The 13,390-nt window shown below is 39.7% G+C and overlaps 1 protein-coding gene across 1 annotated transcript in view; it reads right to left on the reverse strand.

Annotated features, from left to right (window-relative positions):
• pdzd2 (PDZ domain containing 2) overlaps nucleotides 1-13,390 on the reverse strand; it is a 118,539-nt gene that overhangs the window by 54,956 nt on the left and 50,193 nt on the right. The window lies entirely within an intron of this gene.

Genomic DNA, 13,390 nt, shown 5'->3' on the forward strand with positions numbered 1-13,390 from the left:
CGACTAGTGAATTGGCTGTCTTTTGCCGCGGAACCCCAATCTGCAAATATATTTTTCCAGGGACCCCCCTAGAAGCAAATATTTGAGTTAAAAACGATTTGCTGTGAAATGATGAATATTCAAAGATTTGCAGCACATTTTGACGATTTTTCAGAGAAGCAGACATACAAGCTCATAGTGTGGCACCAAGTGTGTAAAAGTGTGTGTGTAAAAGTAAGAGCAATGCCATCAAAATGTACTTCAAGTACCAAAAGTAAAAAATACTATTATACAAGTAATAATGTAGAATGTCCCATTTTCAAATGTATGAAAATAGCAGTTCTACAAGCATTGTGACTTTGTGGAATCGGTTATTTTCCAAATGGCCGAAATGAAGTGGTTAATGTATGTTTTGTAATAATGATTAAAACAAAAACTAGAAAAAAGTATCTAGTAACTGAAGTTTTCAAATAAATGTAGTAGCGTAAAAGTACAATATTTGGATCCGAGATGTAGTGGAGTAGAAGTATTGGAAATACTCCAGTAAAGTAAAAGTACCTCAAAATATTACTTAAATACCGTACTTGAGTAAAGGTCCCAGCACACTGCTGCGTTTTTCGGATTTTTAGCAGGACTTTTCCACCGGATTTCAGAAAAACGCATCCAGTCTGCAAGGACCTTATGTACTTTCCACCACTGCATGTACAGCATATGCAATCCCACTAAAGTCTTTCCATTCAAATGACTGATGGGGTTAAGAGTACATGGCTTGAAAAGGAGGTTTTTTTTCTACATCCACATGCATGGAGTGTGCGTGTGTGCGTGCGTCCTACCTGCCAATAATCTCCCTACATCTTCGACAACCGAGGATTTGCACATTTGCACTGTACAGACCGTACGAGATGCATACTACGCATGTGACAGGCAAGCCAGAGGACCCTGGTGTGTGTGTGTGTGTGTGTGTGTGTGTGTGTGTGTGTGCGTGTGTGTGTGTATTTTTAACTATCTCAGAAAGCCAGGCCACAACTCTCTACAAGCACATTAAGATCGTGCCTCTTAAATTTTTCAGAGCCAGCTGGGGAAAACCATGCCAGGCAGAGCCGGTTGGCCCACGCTCGCTGTGTGTGTGTGTGTGCGTGCGTGCGTGCGTGCGTGCGTGTGTGTGTGTGTGTGTGTGTCAAAATACACAGTAAAGTAAAGATTTGTATAATCAGATAAGAAAACAACAAAATAATTTCAGAAAAATACATCAAATGAAATCCAGGAATAATAATAATAATACATTACAACTCGTCACATCAATCTTGCAGATTGACTTTTTTTTATAGCTATGTTTGGGTTTAGGGCTTAAGTGGTTAAAGTATTTCCCGGGAAGATGGCAAATCAACCGTTTGTGTCTCAAGACGTTTTGGAAGTCCTGCCGGAGAGAACCAGTATTGCAACTAGTGCTGTGTGGCCCAAATTACTGCCGTCTAGCCAAGGAATTAACAGGAATGTGGAATAAGGCAAAGTGGAGCGTAATCCGCGGTGTGTTTTTAATGTTTCTCCTAATCTTCCAGGTAATACTAATCCTGTGGGGAGCCCCAAAAATAGCCTGACCCTTCAAGGAGCACTTCACTGATTTTTAATCTTCATATAATTGGTCCACTTATGCTCATTATAAAATGGCACCATTTTCTGTCCACTCACTCTGTGTCTCAGAGGAGTTCAGAAATTCAATCAAGGTTGTGGATGTGAACACAACCTGTCCTCCCTGTCCCCCCACCTCTGCAGCTGTGGCGTTCCTCAAGGAAGCATACTAGGGCCTTACTGTTCCTAATCTGTGTGACTGTGTCAACGGCATGACATCAGCATGACATGTGGAATGTGTTCTTGTTCACGGATGACTCTGCTCTCCTGGTCTCAGACAAGAACAAATTGCAGGTTGAAAATAGCTCTGAGCTGATAACAAGCTGTCATTACATCTAGGTCAAACTGAATCCATTCTGTTTGGGTCCAAAATTAACCTCAGCGAGGCCACAGACTTTACGACCAGAGTGGGTGACAATGTTATCACAAGGAAAGAAGAGATTACTTATCTGGGTTTAGATAATAACCTTTCCGGTAATAAAATGGCAACAAAAGTGATCAAGAAAGTCAACCAAAGAACACGATTTTTTTGGGCAGGAATCTCCTCATTGGTCAGTAGGAACACACTGAGGACAACTAGCTGAAGCACTCATCCAATGTCATTTTGACTACGCATGCACGCACGCATGGTACTCTAGCACAGTGGTTCCCAAGCTGTTCAGCTCATGACCCGAAAGAGAAATTAGACGTTTGCCAACGGTACCCAAACTAGTGAAAATAGCAGATCTACAAGCTCACAACGATTGGAGATCAACTATTTTCACTATAGTTCTTTAAAGGACAACTTTAGTTTTTTTCAACCAAGGTTCATGTTTTAGGTTGTTATTAGAGAAAGTAAAAGATGAGTGTTAATTTCTTTTCATTTGCCGCTTTCTTTCGTTTTAGGGATTTTAGCTCTTTTTGACAGGGGGGCGGGGGCATTCGAGCATGGGGCTAAATATGTATTTTTTTACCAAATCTTATGGTGATTTATCTTTGTATTATTTACTATAGTCCTAATAAACCCCAGGAAATTACATCTGGCCACAGAAGATCACAGGATCTACTGAATGTGAAGGTAGCCTACTGTATAGTATAGGCTCAATATGTCAGTTTGTCACATTCAGTAGATCCTGTGATCTTTTGTGGCCAGATGTAATTTCTTGGGGTTTATTAGGACTATAGTAAATAATAAATAAAAAAAATCGCCATAATATTTTGTAAAAAAATACATATTTAGCCCCATGCTCGAATGCCCCCGACCCCTGTCAAAAACTGCTAAAATCCCCAAAACAAAAGAAAGCAGCAAATGAAAGAAAATTAACACTCACCTTTTACTTTCTCTAATAACCTAAAACATGAACCTTGGTTGAAAAAAACTAAAGTTGTCCTTTAACTGTTTTCTATAATTTATGAAATTTCTTAGATTTTTTTGTTTTATTCATGAAACTCTTTTGAAAAATCATAAACAAAATGTGCATTTATTTATAATCTTTTAATGCTTTTGTAAGCAGATTTAGAGATTTACTCGTGACCCATAAAAAGATACTAAAGTACCTGTCTAACTACTTCAAAAGTTTCATATGATAATCTCATTCCACCCTGATTCGGCACAAACATGGGGATGAATACCGTCCTTCAAAACCACCATAAAAGAGCACCCCCCAATGTTGTTCTGTAAATATACTTGTATTGCTCCTAGTATTGATACTTTCTTGCATAGAATTGTCTTGTTTAATTGAATACACAGAACCATAATGGAAACAACCCCTCAGGGATTCTTGTGTTATCCTTTTAGCATTATTGTATAACGGTAGCGCTGTACTTTCTGCAAACATTGAAGAAAGTAACCAATCAATCAATCAATCAACCAACCAACCAACCAATCAGCAGGTTTGGAAATTTCAAGATTTCAAACTTTTGGTTTCCATCTCAGCATGCTAAAAAGGCTTGTAGCTTAAAAGCTTTCTGAACTGTCCATAGTCAAACCAATGTTTTTTTGTGAACTAGTAGATTCTTGGCTATTTTTTGCTGACGTACACTTAAAAAAATAGACGGTATAACCCTCTAAGACCCAGGGTTGCTTTATAGCAACAAGTTATATTTTAATTACTTAATTATTATCTTTTTTTCCCTGTTCTTTTTCACCTAAATGTCATCAGTGATGTTCATTGCAATGCCATTTCAATGCCATTGGTCATGAATAATTTTTTTTAACATATTTTTTAGTCTTAGTCCTAGTAGTACAAAGTAGTAGTAAGGTTGAAATCAATTTTTTGCAAGTAGAAATTAATGCGGGTCTTAGAGGGATAAGTGGTTAGACGGCTACAAGAATAAGCTATTTTCTCATCAATAGTGCTGTTCTGTTGTCTTTCTGTCTGGTACTGAACATATAAATAGAAGCTTTGTATAACGGATACAGAGGAAGTGTCACTTCAAAGTTCAAACCAATTGCCCTTAACCAATTAAGACCTGAGGCCGATTATTCGACAACATTTTGGCTTCTAAAACAGTTTTCTGAAAAACATTTTACTTTATCAGTAGTTTTCAAACTTGTTCATGTCAAGGACTCCCAAAAAGTATATGTATTTGGCCACATGCACGTATCTCAAAATATGTTGTTCGAGGGACCCCCAGAAGCAAATATTTGAGTTAAAAATGTGGTAACCCTTTCTTTTACAGTACAGTAATAACCATGCAATGATATGGTTATTATATGGTTATTACTGGGTATTTACTATGTAATTACATGGTAACTACATGGTAATTCATATGAAAACTAATCAGTAATTACTAGGTAATTATCAAGTAATTTCTTGACTACTACCCAGTAATTGCCATGTAAGTATGAGTATTTACCAGGTAATTACAAGGTAATGTGACCGGTAATTACAATACCAGTAATTTAAACCTATAATTGAAAATACAAAGTTTTCCCCAGTAAGTACTAGGTAATCCTTACGTATTGTCCTGCCAACTACCAGGAAATTATAACCTATATACTAGGTAGTTACCAATTAATTACACTGTAAATACTGGATAATGGTCATGTAGTTACCTAGCAGTTACCTAGTATTTACTATACAATTCACTGACGACTACCAGGTATTTACCCATTAATTATTCATTCATGTGTTATCAATCAATTGGTACAGTTGACCGTGAGGCTGTTAATGACAGTATTTACATTGTTATTACCATATATTAACCTGATAACTACCATGTATTACCCAGTCAATTACATGTCAACTACAGGGAAATATACCCAGTAAGTACTAGGTAATTATCAAATATTTTCTTAACTACTACCCGGGAATTGCCATGTAATTATGAGTACTTATTATTGATTCATGCATTATCAATCAAGTGGTGCAGTGACCGTGCGGCTGTTAATGACTATTTACATTGTAATTACCAGATATTAACCTGATGACTACCATGTGTTACCTGGTAATTACCCCTAGCATTTACCTAGTATATACTAAGTAATTAAAGTGGAACTGTGACTGTAAAAGAAAGCATGGTTTGTTTCCATATTACTACCTGGTACTTTCAGTATTTACACAGTAATTACAGTGGAACTGGACTGTAAAAGAAAGCGTGGTTTGTTTCCATTATATTACCTGATACTCTCTCAGTATTTACACAAATATTTACCTGGTATTTACACAGTAATTACGGTGGAACTGGACTGTAAAAGAAAGCATGGATTGTTTCCATATTACTACCTGGTACTTTCAGTATTTACACAGTAATTACGGTGGAACTGGACTGTAAAAGAAAGCGTGGTTTGTTTCCATTATATTACCTGGTACTCTCTCAGTATTTACACAAATATTTACCTGGTATTTACACAGTAATTACGGTGGAACTGGACTGTAAAAGAAAGCGTGGTTTGTTTCCATTATATTACCTGGTACTCTCTCAGTATTTACACAAATATTTACCTGGTATTTACACAGTAATTACGGTGGAACTGGACTGTAAAAGAAAGCGTGGTTTGTTTCCATTATATTACCTGGTACTCTCTCAGTATTTACACAAATATTTACCTGGTATTTACACAGTAATTACGGTGGAACTGGACTGTAAAAGAAAGCGTGTTTTGTTTCCACAATATTACCCTGTACTTACCTGGTAATTGTAGCTTCTAAAGAGTTGAACAATGGGCAATAAGTCTGATAATTACATCGTCTTTACCCAGTAATTAGAAAGTTGGACCACACGTGACATTTCCATTAGAATTACACCTCCTCACACACGCCACCCTGTGACAAATGCGCTAAAACAGGTGAGCTGTCAAAGATAGATTTTAATCTTTACAAAAACCTCAGTGAAATGTGTAACGGCAATATTGGGCTAATATAGGCTACCAATATGTACGACACAGCGATTTACGGACGGAATGAACGTTGTATATATATATATATATTATATATATCTGATCATCTACAGTCGACAGACAGACCGCAGTGCTGTAAACAATGCAACAGTAAACAAGAATAAAATAAAATGTAAACCATCTCGGTCACAGTGTTTTCTGCAGACCGGCCCCAAGCACTGGATGAGTGTTTTGCAGAAACCAAAAAGTGGAAGATGTTTTTTTTTTTACTTTTTGGTTTCTGAAATACATTAGTGCAAATAATGGAAACAAAAGAGAGACGAACTTAGTGCAAACAATGCAACAGTAAACAAGTAAACAATTATAAAACTATAAAATTTAATGTAAACCATCTCGGTCACAGGAATTCACATTATCATGTGTTTTCTGCAGACCAGTCTGGCCCCCAAGCACTGGAAGAGTGTTTTGCAGAAACCAAAAAGTGGAAGATGTTTTTTTTTTTTTTTACTTTTTGGTTTCTGAAATACACTCAACCGGTACTGGCACCCACCCGGGCCAGACAGGTCCTCAGAAGACATTTGATAATGTGAATTCCTGTGACCGAGATGGTTTACCTGGACCACATGGAACCGGAACAGTACTATTTTCTTTTACACTTCATCTTTACAACAACAAAAGAGAGAGACGAACTTAGTGCAAACAATGCAACAGCAAACAAGAATTATAAAATAGCAGATCGCAGCACTCAGCACTCTGTGCTGAGTGCCGCGCTATGAGCTTGTAGATCTGCTATTTTTCAACAGCTTGTGGTGCTGGTGGACACAGATGCATTCTCAGGTCTAAATGGGTTAAAACGCACGCTTCATCCTGGTTACACTTTGTAACAAGCTCGAATGTCTTTGAACAAGCGTCCAAGAACGCCCTCCCTGTGCTCCTTCCCAAGCCAGTGGTTCCATTCAATGAATCTTAAGTTCATTTTCAATGCTTTCTCAGTCAGGTTCCCCCTGTACCGGTAGATGTCCTCCTTGTAGCTCCGCCATGCCCGCTCAATGTGCTGCGTGTGAGCACCAGTCCCAGGGTGGACAAAATACCGCCGATGATTGACCTGGTAGTGAATGTACCCATCACGGGCCAACCTATCATAGGCACCCCAACAGTCACTGATTACCTCACTTCCAGGTCTAATATATTTGTGGATTATTGGCTCCAATCTCCTCCTGGATCGGTTTTGCACTAGTTTCAGCACAGGGCGTCTACGGGACCCCTTCACCTCAATCATCCCGAAGACCCAGGAGCGTCTTCGCCAGGTGTTCCCGTGTCTTCCACGTCCGTACTGAAATGAAACAAAATGTCATGCTTAATGGCAGTCCACCTCATACTAAGCATTTAAAGTATGAGGTATACTATAAAGTACAGCAGCCTTGTGTTCATAAAACAGAAAGATTGGGTATTTTTGGGTAAGACTGACATTATGTGTCTTTCAGGACCTTTCACAGCTTTGTCTCAACCATTACTCTATGGCTCTGGTCTCAGCCACCACGGTGGATATTTTCACATTCGTTATTTTTTTTTTTTAGAATGTTGCCACTAATGTTGGAGCAGCCATAAACTACACAGGTTCATCCCGATGTTCTGGGCATCTTTGTAATGTTAGTGTTAGTAAAAAGCAGGTAAAAGAGTAACGTTTGAGGCAGACTATCAGTCAGTTTTCCATTCACTGTAGTAGAAGAGGTGCAGATTTAAACCGCAGGTATGTCGACTCCGCCTACAGGAAATACGTTGGCTGTGACCATCTCCTGTTTCTGTAGCGTGAGGCAGCTTGATGAACAAGTACACCCCCTGGACATGACGCTAGTATGTCGCAGGGGCTTACCCCCAATCCATCCCTTGATACTGAGTGTCAAGCAGGGATGCATTGGGTCCCATTTTTACAGTCTTTGGTATGACCCGGCCGGGGATCGAACCCCGACCTCCCAGTCTCACGGCAGACCCTCTAACCACAAGGCCACTGAGTCCTTTAGTTCAATGTTTGTTTAGTAAATGCATTGACAATGAAGGGAAAGTTTACGTCATAATGTGTCATTTACGTCATATTGGCTCTTTATTGTTAATGGCGTTTAATGTTTGTGTTTGCACCATTTGTTTTATATCTCCATTACATCACCTAATCAACATGAGTTAGACTTTAATATATTACTGCCCCTCACTTCACACAGGTGTGATTTTTAGTTCACAGTTTGTTTAAAAGAACGCCATTGACAATAAAGATAATTTAATGTTTGTTTTACATAAGCATTACATCATCTAATCAAGCTGATAAGAGCGCCCTCACTTCACACGGGTCCTGACCCAGTGTTTAGGAAACAGTGCTTTTACTGCCTCCCCCCCAAAAAAAATCACAAACTTCCATGGACCTGTGGATACATTGTATAGTCTGTATATGTTTTTGAGTCGACTATCCCTTTCACTTTTTTACAACCTATTGTCCCTGTTTTAGCAGCATCGCATTACTGCACTGTACAACACAGGCTATGAACAAAATAAAATCCTACCTTTGTCTGAATTTGCTCTCGTCAATCGCTACGAACGCTCTTCTCCCTCCTATCCGCATGTCCCGTCTTCTTTCCAGTCGTCTGACTGCTTCACAGCAAATCTCCCGGAGAAGTGTTGTGACCCTGGTCAGTGATTTGCTGCCCGCACATACTCCATCCTCTATCATATCCACATGCCTTCTCCTCAAACCCTGTGACAAACTGAGCCAAAAAAAGAGGACAACTATCAACATATTAGCAATTGGGATAGGAAAGTATTGTAGTCAGGGAGGGTTCGTTAAATAATTAGGTTGGTGCTACAATATCCATTGTGCATGTTGTGATGAACAATGAAGTGAAGCATGATTTATTGGATTTCTTTGGATTGTGCACTCTATGTAATAGTCAGTATGCATTTGGTTATTTATATTAAGAGACACTGTACATGTGGTATCTGCATCTGCATGTAAAGATAAAATGAGATGAACTGAGATGCACAAAAAAGCTAATTATTGTGCAACAAAACACATTTACACAGCTTGAGAGAGCATGAGAGACAAATGCATTACATCATGCCTATACACTGCCATGCCCCATATGCATTGAAGAGAGAGAGAGCTTCCCACCTGTGCATAATTTGCATCCATGATGCAAATGAGATGTGAGACCTGGAGAATATTGAGCCATCTCTGATGGTCCTTGTGATAGTCCTTCCCCTGTGGGTTGACCTTCTGCAGCTCCTGTAACATAGAGTGAGCATCAAATCTCGTACCACCCGTCTCAGTAACAGTTTCTACCCCCAGGCAGTCAGGCTGCTGAACAGCTGACCTTGAACTGTATTGCACTTCACTTCACTTGCACTTTTCTTTTCCTGTTTTTGTCTTTTCTTGCACTATAGATGTTTGTTATGTCCTGTGTATGTAAGACTGAGAGTGCTCTGAGCAAAATAAATTTCATTGTATGTATACTCTGCATCTATACAAATGACAAATAAACCTGAACCTGATAACATACCATCCATGTCTGTAAATATAGTTTAAACTAAGTAGTAACATAGATTATAATGAGTAGGAGACCTACATCAGATTGGCAATATGGCCCTGGCCCTTTTAGGAGGAAAACACAAGCCACTGGCCATTGACTTCAATGTAAAACAACAAAACATGTATTTGCTATCAGATATATAACGTTTGCTGTGAGTGTGGCTACAGACTGGGTGTTGCCTTTGCCCTGAAACATCTGTCATAGGTCAGCTTCAACCTGATTTTGCGCACTTTATCCATATTTGTCCCTTACATCTATAAACGTTGACGGTCCTCACGGCTGCTACAATACTGCACGGTTCCAGAGAAGTACCCGTATATTCCGTATTGTTAAATAAAAAGCATTTTAATCAGATCGATGGTCACTTTCTCCGATTTTTCTCCATTTGCTTTCAAATATGAGAACCTACAGTCTATGGGATTTTTAGTGTATTGCAGCTCTGATATGCCTACATTAAAAAAGCCACAGAGGATTACAATGTTTTTATTGAACAACGGGGCCGTACAATACTGTGAAATACGTGGCTCGGGCCTCCGGTCGAAGCACTGTGTGGCAATAAAGATAATTTACTTACCACCGATAGCCATCCTTGGTCGTGCTTGTTGTTTTCAGTTGCATTCTGTTGTAGCAAACAGGGCATCTTTTCTTCCTAGCCAATAGCCTCTCCTCCTGAAGCCATTTTATCAGCGTTTTACCTCCTCGCGCTGTCCTTTCAAGTAGTCTTCTTGTCAAAGTCATGTTGTTTTATTGTCTCCGCCTGCCTCTCACTCTCACGCAGTGCACAGATCTGCACCACTGTGCACTCACAGTCCAAATGAATTTGGCGGCTAGAGTAGTTTGTAGGAGCGCGCTGTTGCATCACCGGATGTTGCGTTCACAACAACTCGGAGAGATGAAATACACTAACCATGAGCACCGTGACTAGACTAGTTACATATTAATTTATTGAATTGTCATAATTTCAGAACCCAGGTTTGCTGTGGGACCCCGTTCAATGAGTTTATTTTTATTTTTAATTCCAACCAGTAAATAACCCGTGAGTTGATGAAGTATATTGGATTATGGAATGTCGGATTTGCATTGGGCGCTTGACACCTCCACAGTCCACAGCGGAATTACGTATGCAGCGTCAACAACGTCACCACGCAAAATAGGACATAGCCGCCGAGGAGAAGTACCTGCACAAGTCCGATCAGGGAAACTTTTCAACGAAAGAAAACCATCTTGGTAAGTAATGCGACCAAACTGAAAGCCTGTTGACGCGAGGTTAAGTTTGTGTATTTTAATGAATACATGATCAAATGTAATCCACTGCATGTAGGACTCCCTCCTTTAGCATGCTAACTATTAACTAACTAGTGCTTACTGGAAACAAGCTGTACAATCCAACAAAAACATTCTGAACGTGGCCACTGGCCAAGGACCCCATTTCTGGCGTTAGAATTGTATAGCTCATGTGTTAATGTAGAAGACCCACAACATTTAGAAAACGTCAGTTGTGAGCTTGTAGACCGGCTATTTTTTGTGGCTAATATTCCCCTCGGAATAGGGATTTTGCGGTGGTTAAGTGGTTAATCTAAGCTATTTTTTTGTGCCCCTGTAGTAACTACTAGGGCTCCCGGACCACCTTTTGAAAGCCTGTTTTAAGCTATCGATAATATAGGGATGTGTATTATTATTATTTATTTTTATTATTCTTTTGTTACTGTTGAGGGCCCATGTGGTTACTATCATGGCCCATGTGGTTACTACCATGACCTTTGGGCAAGTAGAACATTCCTTACAAAGGAACAGCTTAGGGAGTAAAGACAGTCAAAGTATTGAATACATCTTTCTGCATCCTTTTCAGTTGAAGAGGTTCAACATGCACCCACCTCATCCACCATGGAGAAATTCAAAATGGATTTCAACCACATTAAAGGGCAGAACCGGCTCCTCAAAGAAGAGATTCGTCTCCTCAAGGAGGAGAACAGACTCCTCAAGGAGCAGCGAGACTTCCATGTAGAGAAGGCTCGCTTCTCTGAGGCCGGCACCCAGAAGGCTCGCTTCTCAGAGGCTGGCCCCCTAACTTCAAAAGGTACAGTAACTAGACAGTTCCTCCCAAAAACAACATGTAAGGCTCTACTACAATCTAAAGGAGTCTTGATTAGTTAAAACGGGGGTGGGAAACTGACGATGGAGGGCCACTATTATTTCCACACTCACTCCAGAAGGCCACATTGCTGTCGTAGAAAAAAACTAGCCGATCTACAAGCTCAAAACGTGTCGCAGTGCAATGTGTTTTGAGCTTGTAAATCTGTTTTAGCTACCGTTATCCGTTATATTTGAATTTAAATCCTGAACAATATTTTGCTTTATTTTTTATTTGAATTTTTGTGGGCCGCATTAAGTTATGGTGGGGGCCTCATGTGGCCCATGTATGCAAGTGTAAATGGATCTATATTATGTGACTTGAAAGCCCCAACACAGCGGGGGGGCTGTGTTATCTACATCGCTCCTGTAGTCCTGGATGCAGGGCAGACGTATATCTGTAACTACCTTTAAAAAGAACGGTAACAAATCCAAGATCCCCCAAGGGCTTCTTTGCCTCCTCCTGGCACTTTCCGTTTTATTTATTTTTGTATGATTTAATGTATGCTCTATACTGGGCTAAATCAAATCAAGAATGCCATCTGTGACTCACTGAGTTACTGTTGCTGCAATATGTCAGCCCAGGGATACAGGTTGGGGGAACCAAACAGATTATCAGAATATCAATATAATATGGTGAGGTGATGTCACATTTGTAAGTACTCATGTTATTGGTTTTGTGGTGCTGCTGCAATTATCATGTCTTAAATAAAAAAGGATAGAAATAACAAACGTATAGATTTGCTTTTAACTTTTACATTTGCTAACTTAAAGGGTCAAGCAAAAGGAGCCGTGGAGATTCCTCTGTCTCCTCGAACTCCGATTCAGAGGAGAGACCAAAGAGGAGAGAGAAGAAAAGGCGGAGGAAGTCGTCTTCTTCAGACTCCTCTTCAGATGACCGCAGGTCGAAGAAGAAGCTGAAGAAGCAGGCTTCATTTGGAAAGCGAGGTAAAACGGATTACTCACATTGCTTCTTTCTGTACAATGCACACACAGCGCACAAGGACCAAAAGTTTGCTCTGCACTGTTGATTCCGATGCGGTTGTATCAACATTATTCAAGTGAAATGCGTAACAGCAATATAATATTATATATATATATATAATATAGGCTACCAATATGTACGACACAGGGATTTACCGACGGAATGAACATTGTGTGTGTGTGTGTATATATATATATATATATATATATATATATATATATATATATATAATGATCATCTATATAGTCGACAGACAGACAGACCGCAGTGCTGTGAGCAGTGTGCTCTCATTGGCTGTAATGCAGGCCTTATCGGGGCGCAGTCGCAACCCAGTTCATACTGTATGATATCCAGTCGGGGAGGCGTCGGCGAGAGCTTTTATCGGCGCTGGATCTTCTTGCAGCTCCTTTCACACACGGCGAGCAAAACCTTGCCGATCAAAGCCCAATTTTACGTCAGATCGGTGGTTTTGTCGGCGAGCGACAGCATAATCTGAGCAAATATGGGGCAGTGTGCCATTGGGTAGCTTTCAGACTCACACACATGGCAAGGTCTATGAAAGATTTTCATCTTAGTAGAAACATCTTTTATTGTGACACTGCAGTCACATTGACATCATAAATTCAGTATACCATAATCATGACTTGTGTCTTATTTTTCCATCAAGCATAATGCTAAGATAACTTGGCAGATCTGCAAGCTCATAGTGCAGCACTTGGTGCTGCGCTAAATTATATTCCACCAACTCACAATCTCATATCGGCTACATTT

Source organism: Protomyctophum parallelum (assembly GCF_964188405.1).
Source record: "Protomyctophum parallelum genome assembly, chromosome: 15".
Taxonomy (NCBI): Eukaryota; Metazoa; Chordata; class Actinopteri; order Myctophiformes; family Myctophidae; genus Protomyctophum; species Protomyctophum parallelum.